Source organism: Rutidosis leptorrhynchoides, chromosome 2 (genome assembly GCF_046630445.1).
Source record: "Rutidosis leptorrhynchoides isolate AG116_Rl617_1_P2 chromosome 2, CSIRO_AGI_Rlap_v1, whole genome shotgun sequence".
Taxonomy (NCBI): Eukaryota; Viridiplantae; Streptophyta; class Magnoliopsida; order Asterales; family Asteraceae; genus Rutidosis; species Rutidosis leptorrhynchoides.
Window position 1 is genome coordinate 664854165 of NC_092334.1, and position 12194 is coordinate 664866358.

General features: G+C 34.3%; 1 long non-coding RNA gene across 1 annotated transcript; it reads right to left on the reverse strand.

Moving 5' to 3' along the window:
- Positions 1-738: 738 nt before the first annotated feature.
- LOC139893890 (uncharacterized) lies at positions 739-2092 on the reverse strand. Its single transcript, XR_011774744.1, has 4 exons — positions 1971-2092; positions 1548-1660; positions 1372-1442; positions 739-827 (listed from the first exon to the last, which is right to left on the reverse strand). It is a non-coding gene; the product is annotated as an uncharacterized lncRNA (long non-coding RNA).
- Positions 2093-12194: the final 10102 nt, after the last annotated feature.

Sequence of the window (12194 nt, forward strand, 5' to 3'; positions counted from 1 at the left end):
AAGCTCCCTCTGAAATCACTGAAACATACATTAACTAACATAACGGGAAATCGAGAAAGCATAACAGGTGAAACAAGTTGGAGTTGCTTAATCTTCAGGAGTTGGTACATCGCATAAAAATAAATCAATTATATGGACAGTAGCTGAATCTATTAAATAAAGTCGTAAAATAAAAGATTTAGTTCCAAATATTTTACAGTGTTGTATTGTACAACACTGTAAAACATATTAGTTATGTACATAACAAAAAAAGGTTGTGTACATATCACTCCCCTTTCATTTTTTTTCACGACGGGGTAAAAATATCTTTTAAAATTTAAATCAATTCTATTTCTTCCTTATTCTCTTTCTTGTTGTAACACCCTTCAGAAACCCTAATCTATAAATCTACATTACTTTAAATCTAACAAAAAATCGCAAAATTGAACTTATAAACCTCCAATTCACATGGTGAATCGTAAATAAAAAAAAAAAAAAAAAAAAAAAAAAGCTTGCTAATCAACCTTTAAACCATAAACCTTGTTCCATATAACCTTAAAATCAGTTATATTCCTCACCTTAAAATCTCTAATGCTAACTACTTCATCCTAACCTTCAACGCCGCAGCCGGTTGCTTTTTCCGGTCCCAGTATTCAGGCCAGATCCTCCGCTGTTGCTGCATATTCGGCCAGATCCGCCGCTTTTGCTGCATATCTGGCCAGATTAGCCGCTGCTGCTGCATATCCGGCCAGATCCGCCCATGCTGCTACATATCCGACCAGATATGCCGATGCTGCGGCATATCCGGCCAGATCCATCGCTGATGACGCATCCGTAGAGTTAGAAACCTGGATTTTAAAAATAATAGGTATGATTATTTTAAGTATATTGATGGGGTATCTCTTCCTTAGGAAAGGGGAATTGAAATCAGGAAGAGTGATGTATTAAAAAACTGTTTTGAATGCGTGGTTGGCTAATGGGTCGTCGTTGCAGAGTATTTTTCCCGGTTGAAGTCTCCGGAGGTGATAAATATTGCCCGGCTGTTGACAAAGCAAATATCATGCAAGTCTCCATATTTTCATAATTGTTCTTTTTTTTTAAAAAAAAAATCAGTTTTAAAAAAAGGAAAATATCATTTAGTTCAAGTTTTAGATTTAGAAGTAACTAGCGGGGTCATCCACGCGTTGCAACGGAGATGTTAAGATAGAAGAGTGATTCATTATGGAGCCAATATAACTATAAAACACCCAACATTCACTGTTATAAAACTACTGGCTTTGACTTCATATACATATGCCTAATTGTGTCATCAAAAAAGCAGATAGATTCCTAAACACACCACTTATCATATCATGGTACATAATGTTGCAGCAATGTAACAAAAAGCGGAACCTGGAGACTCATATTCATCGTTTGAAGACGAACGTCTGCAGATCGTAGAGATAGAATATCATGAACAACATCTACAATCGGAAATATTAGTACGACATAGAAAAGTTAGAAAGCAAAACTTATATACCACATAACACAGAACGTATGCGAAATGGAAATCAGTTAACATAATCTACCGTTTGCTAACCGGTGGTCCTATCCTAACACTCATTATTTTTCCCCGTTAATTCATTTCCTTTTAACTCCACCTTTCTTTTTCCACTTTCATTTCAGTTCAACAAAACCTCACCTGCAATTTAAACAGGAAAAACACACTTCATGTTTCTAAGAAAGATGCACATATGATCATATGACAAATATTGTAAACAAATAAAGTATCATAATAAAGATGCACACGCCTAGTTGCAGTTAGTAACCATTTTTTTAATTATGAACTTGTGATCCACTAATTCATATGAAACATTTACAGTCTTGATTTTGTGATCCACTTTCTAACAATACTAAAGATGTTTTTAAATTCAAAGTTGCAAATATCAAAATCATCCTTCGTTCCTCTTTCTTACATGTGATTAAAAAACAAAATTTAAACACTTTCTTACTTGGACATTTCTGAATCCGTCGTTCCACTTAGAAAATGCAACAAACTTGAAACATCGTTTAAGGATGAATTTAACGATGATTTCGGAAGAAAAAAAAAAAGATTCGGTTCACCACCATCTCTAAAGTAACGGTAGGGGGTATTTCGGGCTTCATCGACAGGGAAAACTCTAGCTGTTGTTCTTCGTCGTTTCGTTAATAACGACGGATAACTATCAAATGAAAACGGAAAACTCTCCCGTTGTTGATTTGGGTATTTCGGCCAGAGTAGCTCCCGAAGTAGCCGTCGAATTGAAGACGAATTAGGCAGCGAGATGTAGTAAGGGTTTGTAAATTGAAGGCACTAACATGTATGTATTCAGTTTGCAGAAATAGGGGAATCGAGATGTAGTAGGCGTTTAATAACATTGATTCTTACCCGGTGGAATTTCGATTTCCAATAAGGAAATTAAAGAAAGTGGCGAGGATGATAAGGCTGAATCACCATCTAAGACCATTTTTAACCGTGTGTCACAGGCAGATTAGTCACTTTTTGGCCAAAAAGTGCAATTTGCCTGTGACGTGGCAGTGTCACCCTTTGACATCAAAATAACGCTGACTCCCCCTCCTGTGTCAAATAGGTCCCACCAGTTTTATACAATTTAAATTTAAAACATTATTAAATAAAAACTAAAATATATTAAACATTAATAAACTAAAAAACTTACGTTCGGTTAAAAAAAAACACACAATACGGAAAAAAATAAAAATTGTTCGGTACTAAAATACTAAAAAACTAATCATCGTCTTCGGATGAGTTGTTTTGAGGTGGTGGCGTTGGTTGGAGCAAGTAGCTATATTTGTCGAGGAACACTTTTTGAAGACCTTCAATCATTTGTTTTCGGACTTGGTCATCGATCGCCGAGGGGTTGATGGCTAAAATGCTAGCGCCTTGAAACGCTGTTTGGAGTGTTGTTTCCTGTTTCGCGTGTTCTATACCCGATGCTCTCGCTTCCTTATGCTTTGAAATAGCTTCCAAAGCCTCGTCCGCTTTTGATGATCGAGTTGACGAGCGAGTTTTGTCGGTGTCGGTAGTACTTGTTGATCGAGCCTTCTTTTTTGCCCGTTCTCGCCCCATTGGCCTTTGAAAAGGATCATTCTCAAAAAGATCGTTTTGAGAAAGTGGAACATCAAAATCATCATCGTCGGCATCAAAAGAAACATGAGTACGCGTGCCGGGAACGTACCACTTCGGCTTATTTTTCAAAAACCGCCAAGCATCCATCATATTAAACCTTTTCCCTTTGCTATTTAGTATATAGATTTCATGGGCTCTATTCTCAACATCGAGGTCACTTTCTCCGCTCCTCCTATTTCGTAGGGCTTCGTTGTAAGCGGCATTAAACTCTTGACAATTTTTGTTGATATTTCTCCATTTAGAGGACAATTGGTCATCGCCTCTAGACCACCCGTGCTTGTTGTTATTGAACTTCTTATAAACCGTACCCCACAACGATTCATACTTTTGCGAATTTCCCTTTCGGGAATCTTGAGAAGAATTGATCCAACATTTGCGCCAACCACTCTTCTTCTTTGGTAGTCCATAGTGTACATTTTTTTTGAAGCGGAACTAGTTCGGTACCTACATATAACATAAATAATCAAATTAGATATACACATAAATATTCTATACACATATCAAACTATATATCAATCTATTTTAAATCAAACTATATAGAAAATATTCTTAATCAAACATACACAAATCAAACCATATACAACATATTCTAAATCAAACTACATATCAAACTATTGTAAATCGGAACAAAATATATCCGAACTATATACACAAATCAAAATATATCCGAACTATATCCGAAAACTATATCCGAACTATATCAAACTATATCCAAACTATATCCGAACTATATCCGAAGTATTCTACAAACATATACATATACATATACCGAAAAAAAAAAAACTAGTACAACTATATACATATAACAAAAAAAAATTATCATACAAACATATACATATGTCGAACCAAAAAAAAAAAAAAATACTACAACTATAAACATATAACCAAAAAAAATAATATCATACAAACATACAAATATATACATCTAGTTATACCAAAAAAAAATGCATACAAATATATACAATTACATAAACCGAAAAAAAAGGAAAAAAAAAAAAGGAAATTATACCTTGTTTTTTTTTTATGTTTCCGTGGTTTCCGTTGTTGAGTTTCCGGTACCGAATCGGCTTGAGTCAAAGGACTATCCGGACGCGGAGTTTCAGGACGGGGAGATTCCGGGCGCGGAGTGATCGGAGGCGGAGTACCGAAATTGCGGGCTTGTTCAAAAAGCGAGTTTTGTTGCAACCAAACTTGATGTTGTTCTTCGGGTGTCAAAGGACGATGTTGGGGCAAAACAATTGGTATTTGTTGTAGATGGCTCGGGTGTGATGAACCTTGACCTATGTACGATCCGTACCGCAACATATCCGTGTAGGAAAAGTACTCGTTCGGATATGGTGGTCTTTGATTCGGGTATGGTGGTCTTTGATTCGGATCCGACATAGTGATTATTTCAAAAAAAAAAAACCTTGATGTTTGAGTGATGGAGGAATTTGGTTTGAAGAAGATAAAGTAGGTGGAAGATGAAGATAAAATTGAGAAATAAATGGGTTAAATTCGGAATATTAAAAAAAAAAAAAAAAAAACAAAGCCAAACGGTCAGAGGATCCGTTGGTGGACCGGCCAACCAGAAAACGACACCTGTCCCTGACGCGTCTGGCACCACACGTTTCAAATGTGACTGACGCCCCCATTTTCGTCAGCCGTGACGCCCCACTAGAGGTGTCAGAGGGCGTCACCCGACGCCAGCGCGTCTGACGGGACACCTCTGACGCCTCGTTAAAAATGGTCTAAAAGGGGTGTGATATGGGGTTAGTAAGAAATGATTGAAGGAACCTTAAAAGAACATAAATCTAAGACTGAGTGAATGCAGAATGACGAAAGTACCCTAAAAATGTTGTAAAAAGACAATTAAGTCCAAAGGGAATAGTAACCTGACAAGGGATAGGAGTAAGTTTTTCTAATAGTATAAAGATTAATTAATTTTGAAATATTTCGTTTATTGTTTGAGCAAACATGAATTTTGTAAACATGGATACAGAGATGGTGACGGAGGATGAATATTAATATGTAAAGCTATGCAAAAAATTCATTTATTTTAAGCAACATGGATTTTTGATTTTGTTGAATGAATCTTACTGAATGCTGCTTGTAATTTAATTGTTGTGTGTGGTGAAAATTAAGGAGAAGGAGAGGGTGATTAAATGTTGAGGAAAGAGGCAAAATGACCGTGTTGTGCACATGTTTGAATTTAACGAAGATATTTTAGCTAGAGAGACGCCGTGCAAAAAAATGAAACCATGAGGATAAGGAATGTTAAAAAAAGAATTTTAGGGATTTGGAATCCATTTCATACGATCCACGGATGACGAGCCGTGAAATTTTGTAATTTTTCATGCGACTAACGACTAGTGTTTCTTAAATCATTCCAAAAATATAAGCAAACTCTCTTTCTTTATTAGTTTCAAGGAGTTGTAATCCCTTGATCCAAAAATATGCTTGAAATTCAAAGGACCAATATAGCGCGACATGTAGCGACAATCACATGTCATTGAAAAAAAAAAATTAAATTTTTTTTTCAAGAAATTTCCTTTTTTTTCAATATATATATATATATATATATATATATATATATATATATATATATATATATATATATATATATATATATATAGTGGTAGGATCAAAAGGGAAGTAACCAACAGGGGAGAAGCGGGGGGAAGCAAAAACTTTTTTTTTTTCGTTTTTTGAAAAAACTTTGTTCACGAACATTATAGATGGGATGAAAATATGAACATTTAGTAGAGACACTTTGTGATAAATGTTTTTATTTTGGCGGGAAAACGCTCGAAGAAGTAATATACAACAATTATCGTGTTTTTCGAGCGTATGTTGAGGTTTTAGCTATTGGGGTTTAGATATTAGGGTTTAGATATTAGGGTTTATAGGGTTTAGATATTAGGGTTTAGAAATTTAGGGTTTAGGGTTTAGATTTAGGGTTTAGATTTAGGATTTAGATTGAGTTTTTAACACGAACGGTTTAGATCCATAAACCCAAAACACCAAACCCTAAACCCTAAACCCTAAACTCTAAATCGGGCTAAATTTTACTTCACAAAACATGAAAAAAAGACGTTCATATTCTTCACGAACAATATTATCTTGAATGTTATTTTTGTCGATCGTTTTTCCGCCTAAATAATAACATTCATCACGAAGTGTCTCTTCTAAATGTTCATATTTTCGTGTGATCTTGATGCCGGAAAAAAAAATTCCAAAAAAAACGAAAAAAAAAAAATTTGCTTCCCCCCGCTTCCCCCCGATTGGTTACTTCCCCATTGATCCTGCCCCTATATATATATATATATATATATATATATATATATATATATATATATATATATATATATATATATATATATATATATATTTAAATTTAGCCCGATTTGGGGTTTTGGGTTTAGGTGACTAAATCTAAAACCCTAAACTCTAAGCCGTTTGTGTGAAAAACTCAATCTAAACCCTAAAACTAAACCCTAATTTCTAAACCCCAATTTCTAAACCCTAATTGCTAAACCTTAAACCTTAATTTCTAAAACCGAATTTTTAAACCCTAATTTGTAAATCATAATTGCTAAACCCTAATTACTAAACCCTAAACCCTGGATATAGGGTTTAGGGTTAGTTTAGGGTTGGTTTATGGTTTGTTTAGGGTTGGTTTAGGGTTTAAGAAGTTAATTACATGTGAACCACATTTTGGAGTAGTTTTGACTCTGAGAACAAGTGTTTGTTGCGTCACATGTCGCGCTCTAATTGATCCTTTGAATTGAATTTATTTGAATTTATTTGAATATTCAATTCCTCTTCAAGTCAACCTTAAACCTTTCAAATAATACCTTTTTGTCAAATAGCAAGAGTGTTATTCTTTTGCATACAAATATTAGTAATACTTGTATCTATAAGCTCTTTTTTATTTCATAATTCCTTTTGACTATCATCCTATTAATTACATAACTGAAGATGTGTTTGCATTCTCATTGCTAAACACATGTCCAACTTTAACCTTTATGTGTTTTCCATAATTATTGTCATTATAATTCCAGTGTTGTTACCTTATCTTCGCCTCCACCGCCTACGCCATCGCCACCGGTACTTTCAATGACACTTACACTAACATTTCCCTTTCCACTTCCATTTCTAACGGCTTTATGTTAACAAATGTACAAATTAGTGAGAACTTCTCATTATAGATATATTTATACAACCATACATATATATTTACTTAATAATTACCTTGATCTCAGTGAGAAACTTGGCAATCTATAACATAGTATATATATGTTACCTGATTGATAAGAAGAATTCAGTGGGAATACGTGAAAATCTATCCGAAATTGTTGAGTCAAGGTGATTATTGTTGGACGGTGGTTACCAACCACGTGAATTTTGACATGTTTAATTGTGGCTCACATTTACAAGTCAAATATGGATGAAGTTGTTTTTCACATGTGACAATTGTGAAGTCAAAATGGTAGGCTAGTGTGGCTACATTTGTTGGAAATGTTTTCATATGTGGTATTCACATTAGGAAGGAAACATTATAAATACAAGGATATCTAGCTTGTTGAAAGCATCCAGAGAAAGGGATCAAGTGATCCAGGGAGGATCAAAGTATCACAAAGGGAAAACACAGTTGATCGATAATATCAACAGAGAGTGTGTATTTGTGAGGTAGAGAGTTTTATTCTTGTAAGGAGTGTAAAAGAGTGTACGGAAAACTTAGATTTTATACTAAAATCTAAGGGGCTTGGGTTTGGGTTTAACTCATAGTGTATTTTTTCTTGTACTGGGTTCTTTTATATTATAAGAATAAAGGAGACTCTTGGGGTGGACGTAGGCAGTGTTTGCCGAACCACATTAAATCGTCATGTTATCAGTTACTTTATTTGCTTTCTATTATTTCTCCCAAGTTTGTCTCAAACAAATTATATCCTCGTTTCCGCTGGTGTGGGTGCTCTAGGCAAGTTGTCATAACAATTATTAAGTACATTATATGTATGGTCATATAAATATATTTATAATTTATAATGCGCAAGTTTCACTAATTTTGTGCTGACATTTGTTAAAAAACTACGAGAAGTGGAAGGAAAAGTGTTTGTGGAAGTATTGATGACAGTGGAGGCAGAGGTGAAGTAATAACACTGGGAATGTACATGACAATGATTACGAGGAGCACATAAGGGTTCGAACACTCGTTGAGAATGCTTTCACATGTTCGGTTATGTAATTAATAGCCAAAAGTAATTAGGAAGTAAATAAGAGCTTATAGATACAAAATTTACTAATATTCAAATGCAATAGAAAAATACTCTAGCTTTTTGACCAAAATGTTGAAAAAAGGTAATTCATTAATGGTGTGAAAAAAGAGAGTTTGCTTCTCTTTGAAAGGTCAATTTGATTAAAAATTTACATTGAACCTTTTCTTTATCCAAATTGATCGAATGTTATATGATAAAGGACCATTAACGGCTGGATGATAATTGATTGTTGTAAAAAATTTCAGTGCAGTATATTTGCAGTCAAGTTGTATAAGAAAAGGGTAAAAGTCTTTTCCCTATTGTGTTTGATGTTTGTTTCATTGTGATGAACTGTGTTCTTGATATATGTTTCATTGTGTTTAAGAGTCGGTTGCAGTTTTCTATGTAGCAATGAGAAGTTGCAAGTGGTAAAATGTCGCACTCGAATGTTGATAAGGCCACTGGTGTAGATTTTGGCCCTCAAATTAGCTCTCTTTTTTGTTTGTATTGGAGAAGTTTTTAGTTCTGTTTTGTAGTAGCCGTTGGTGGGTGGTAGTGGTTTTTACTTTTTAGGAGCAGGTGATCTTTATATTTACATAAAATATACATTTGTTTGTTTATTAGCGAGGCTTTATGTTAAACTCTATTTTTAGCATTAACTTGCCTAATTATGATGATAAAGATAAAGTGTTGGAAAGCACGAAAATGATACTTTTATGTGTTTATGCAAATATACGATGCGTATGCAGACAAGAACAACAAACACTTTTATACCTAATGATTATCTTTTAATGTTTCTGTTTGAGGAAGGATCGCCTGCATGTTTTCGTTTCTGATATCAAGTGTTGTGTTGCAGTTCAACTTTTATTGATCCAGGTCTGTATATTTTTGATGTTAGATGTTCACTAATAGTTTTGTTTTAATTATATATCTAATATCTAATATCTAATCTAATCTAAATGCTATGATGTTAAATTTTGTCATGCCCACAAGATAAATATTGATATACACTAGGGTCTTAGATTCAAGAGCTTGGTTCAATGACACAGATGGAGGACCCTCCATTATTACACCTTGAAATCAAATCCTATCAAACCTGCCTCACATTTCTACAAAACCTTGCAGTGGACCGACCTCCATGTTATGAGGAATCATAGGCTGATTCTTAACTTACTAAGGGGAAAAAGAGTCCCCAACCAACCCAACCCGATATGGATTTGACCTGAACAGTTAGACCCCTCCAAGAATTTCTGACTTGTTTGATCCCAACCCCATTTGGACTCGACTTAAACCCAATCCGACTCAATTTCCAAGAATTGTTTTAGGAGAAGGTGTTCTTTTTACGTGTGTTTGCTGTAAGGTTACAGAATTACTTGGTGAGTACTTGGTTTCGGAGAGCTCCGAGCCGAGTAATCAAACTTGGTCAAACTTAACTAAAACTCAGGATTACTCGGTATATCATAGCCAAAGCTCGTGATTACTCAGAAAATCGGTCAAAATTTGGTCACAATCGGACAATGTCAAACTTGGTCAACATCCGAGTACAACCCGAGTTGACGAGCACTCCCTAAAATGTCGTACTCCCTGTACTCCCTGAGTAGCGAGATTCGCAACCTTGATTTGTTGTGATCTCCCTTTCCCCAATCACCCCTTGTAATTTGGGTGGTTTTGTAGGTTGTATTGTATTGTTTTTCTTGCTAAAATAAATTGGGATTGGCTTCCATAAGGGTACAAGATTAGTAAACCCGAACCTTTTTTAAAAAAAAATTTAAAGATCAGGTTACAGTTTTAAGTATTAGAAAAAATTACGCCGTTGGTACCTGTGGTTTGTTCACTTTTTCATAAAAACACCTAAACTTTAAATTTTGCGTCGTTGGTACCAGTGGTTTCATTAAATTACCTAGTTAGTGCCCCAACTAAAGGCCGTTTATTTTTAAAGGTTAACCCCTCACATGTGCCACGCATATGAGGGTAATTTCGTCTTTTTATAAATTTGCAAATTTAACTAAACGATGGATAATTATAACTGAACGATGGATAAAATTAAAGGAACAGAGATAATATACCTCTCAAATATGTTAGAAGAATTAACATCACAATTGTAGTTGATAAATATATCTACCATGATATGTGAATCAACACAAAGCTATTCAACAAACTTCAGTACAATCATTTTCTGTTGGAAATTAGGTTGAGCAACATTCTCTAGAACTCTGAAAACAATCATAGGAAAAAAGACTCCAATCTCTGCCTTCAATCCAGCTCTATATCTTGACACGAGGCTTATAAAAACGAGCAAGAAAGCTGAAAAATGATCATAAGGGTTGACGCACTGTTTTTCAACAACGACAAGCATAAATACTGTCTAATAGCACCCAAAAATCTGTTCCAAATAGAAAAGAGAAATAAGAATAACACAAAAATAAAAAGATTAGTATCAAGCCACATAAAGATCAATTACAGTAAACAGAATCATAGGTAATAGAAGTGCATCTACTTATCTACTTATTACCATGATCGTTTGAACTTCCAGCCCTAAGACTTAAGATATAGTGGTCAAACTTTGCAACTACTCAATACCTAAGATGATAGACACAATAACCAACTTATTTGAGTTCCCTGCCATTATGGGTTTGAAGGATTCAAACTAGAACTTGCAGAAAAAAGAAAAAATAAATGCCCTGCCATCATCGTTATGAAGGACTAAATATTGGGCGCTCACTTTAGAATGACGGGTTTAAGATTAAACTTCACAATTATATACACAAATAACAAGAAGTAACCTATAACCCAAGTGCATAAACTGATCATTTGAATCATAAACTTATTGAGTAGAGCACTAATCAACAAAAATTAGGACTAATGTAAATCGTAATAGATAAACTTTTTCCGATGCAAAAGTTTCTTGTTATAATAATGTAGTGTCAATTTCAAATTAAAATGATGTAATTGGACACTTGGATGGTTGCCCTAAAAACACGTGGAAGTAAATTCATCTTGCCAATCAAATAAATTGAAATTGAAGTGGAGAGAATAGAAGAATCATTGCAGGTTTTTTTTAAATGAAGAAAATTAAATAAAAGGACAAAATTACCCTCACATGCGTGGCACATATGAGGGGTTAACCTTTAAAAATAAACGACCATTAGCTGGGGTACTAACTAGGTAATTTAATGAAATCATAGGTACCAACGATGCAAAATTTAAAGTTAAGGTGCTGTGATGAAAAAGTGAACAAACTACAGGTACTAACGGCGTAATTTTTTCTAAGTATTATAATTAGTTAATGTGTATTAAATGTTAATTTTTTCTAAGTATTATAATTAGTTAATGTGTATTAAATGTATTTTCTACGTAAATAATGAAACTTTAAATTTATTAATCACTTATTATCGGCAAAGGCGTAGAGCTACCTACTAGGTTGCGACCGGCTATAGGATAACAAAATACATACTCGTATATACTCTATATAAAAAATGAAAACGAAAAAAGGATGGGCTTATGGATACGTACAAAAGGTTTGAGAATTGATAGTACAGTTGTAAATGTGTATATGGGGACAAGTATTGAGAGTAAAAAATCGAGTCATTTTCTGTTTTTATAATCCGTCTTCGACGATAAATGAGATACTTTTAATGGATGATTAGCACTTCCTTAATTTTCTTATCAAATTTGTCACATGTGCAGTGCCTTTGGTAACAACGAACAAGATATACGCTATACGAAATATCAACCACGCGATCGAGGTATGTGATCTCATTTCTTCAGCGGGCGTAGAAACTATATAAAGATCCACAGCATATGTCAAAACT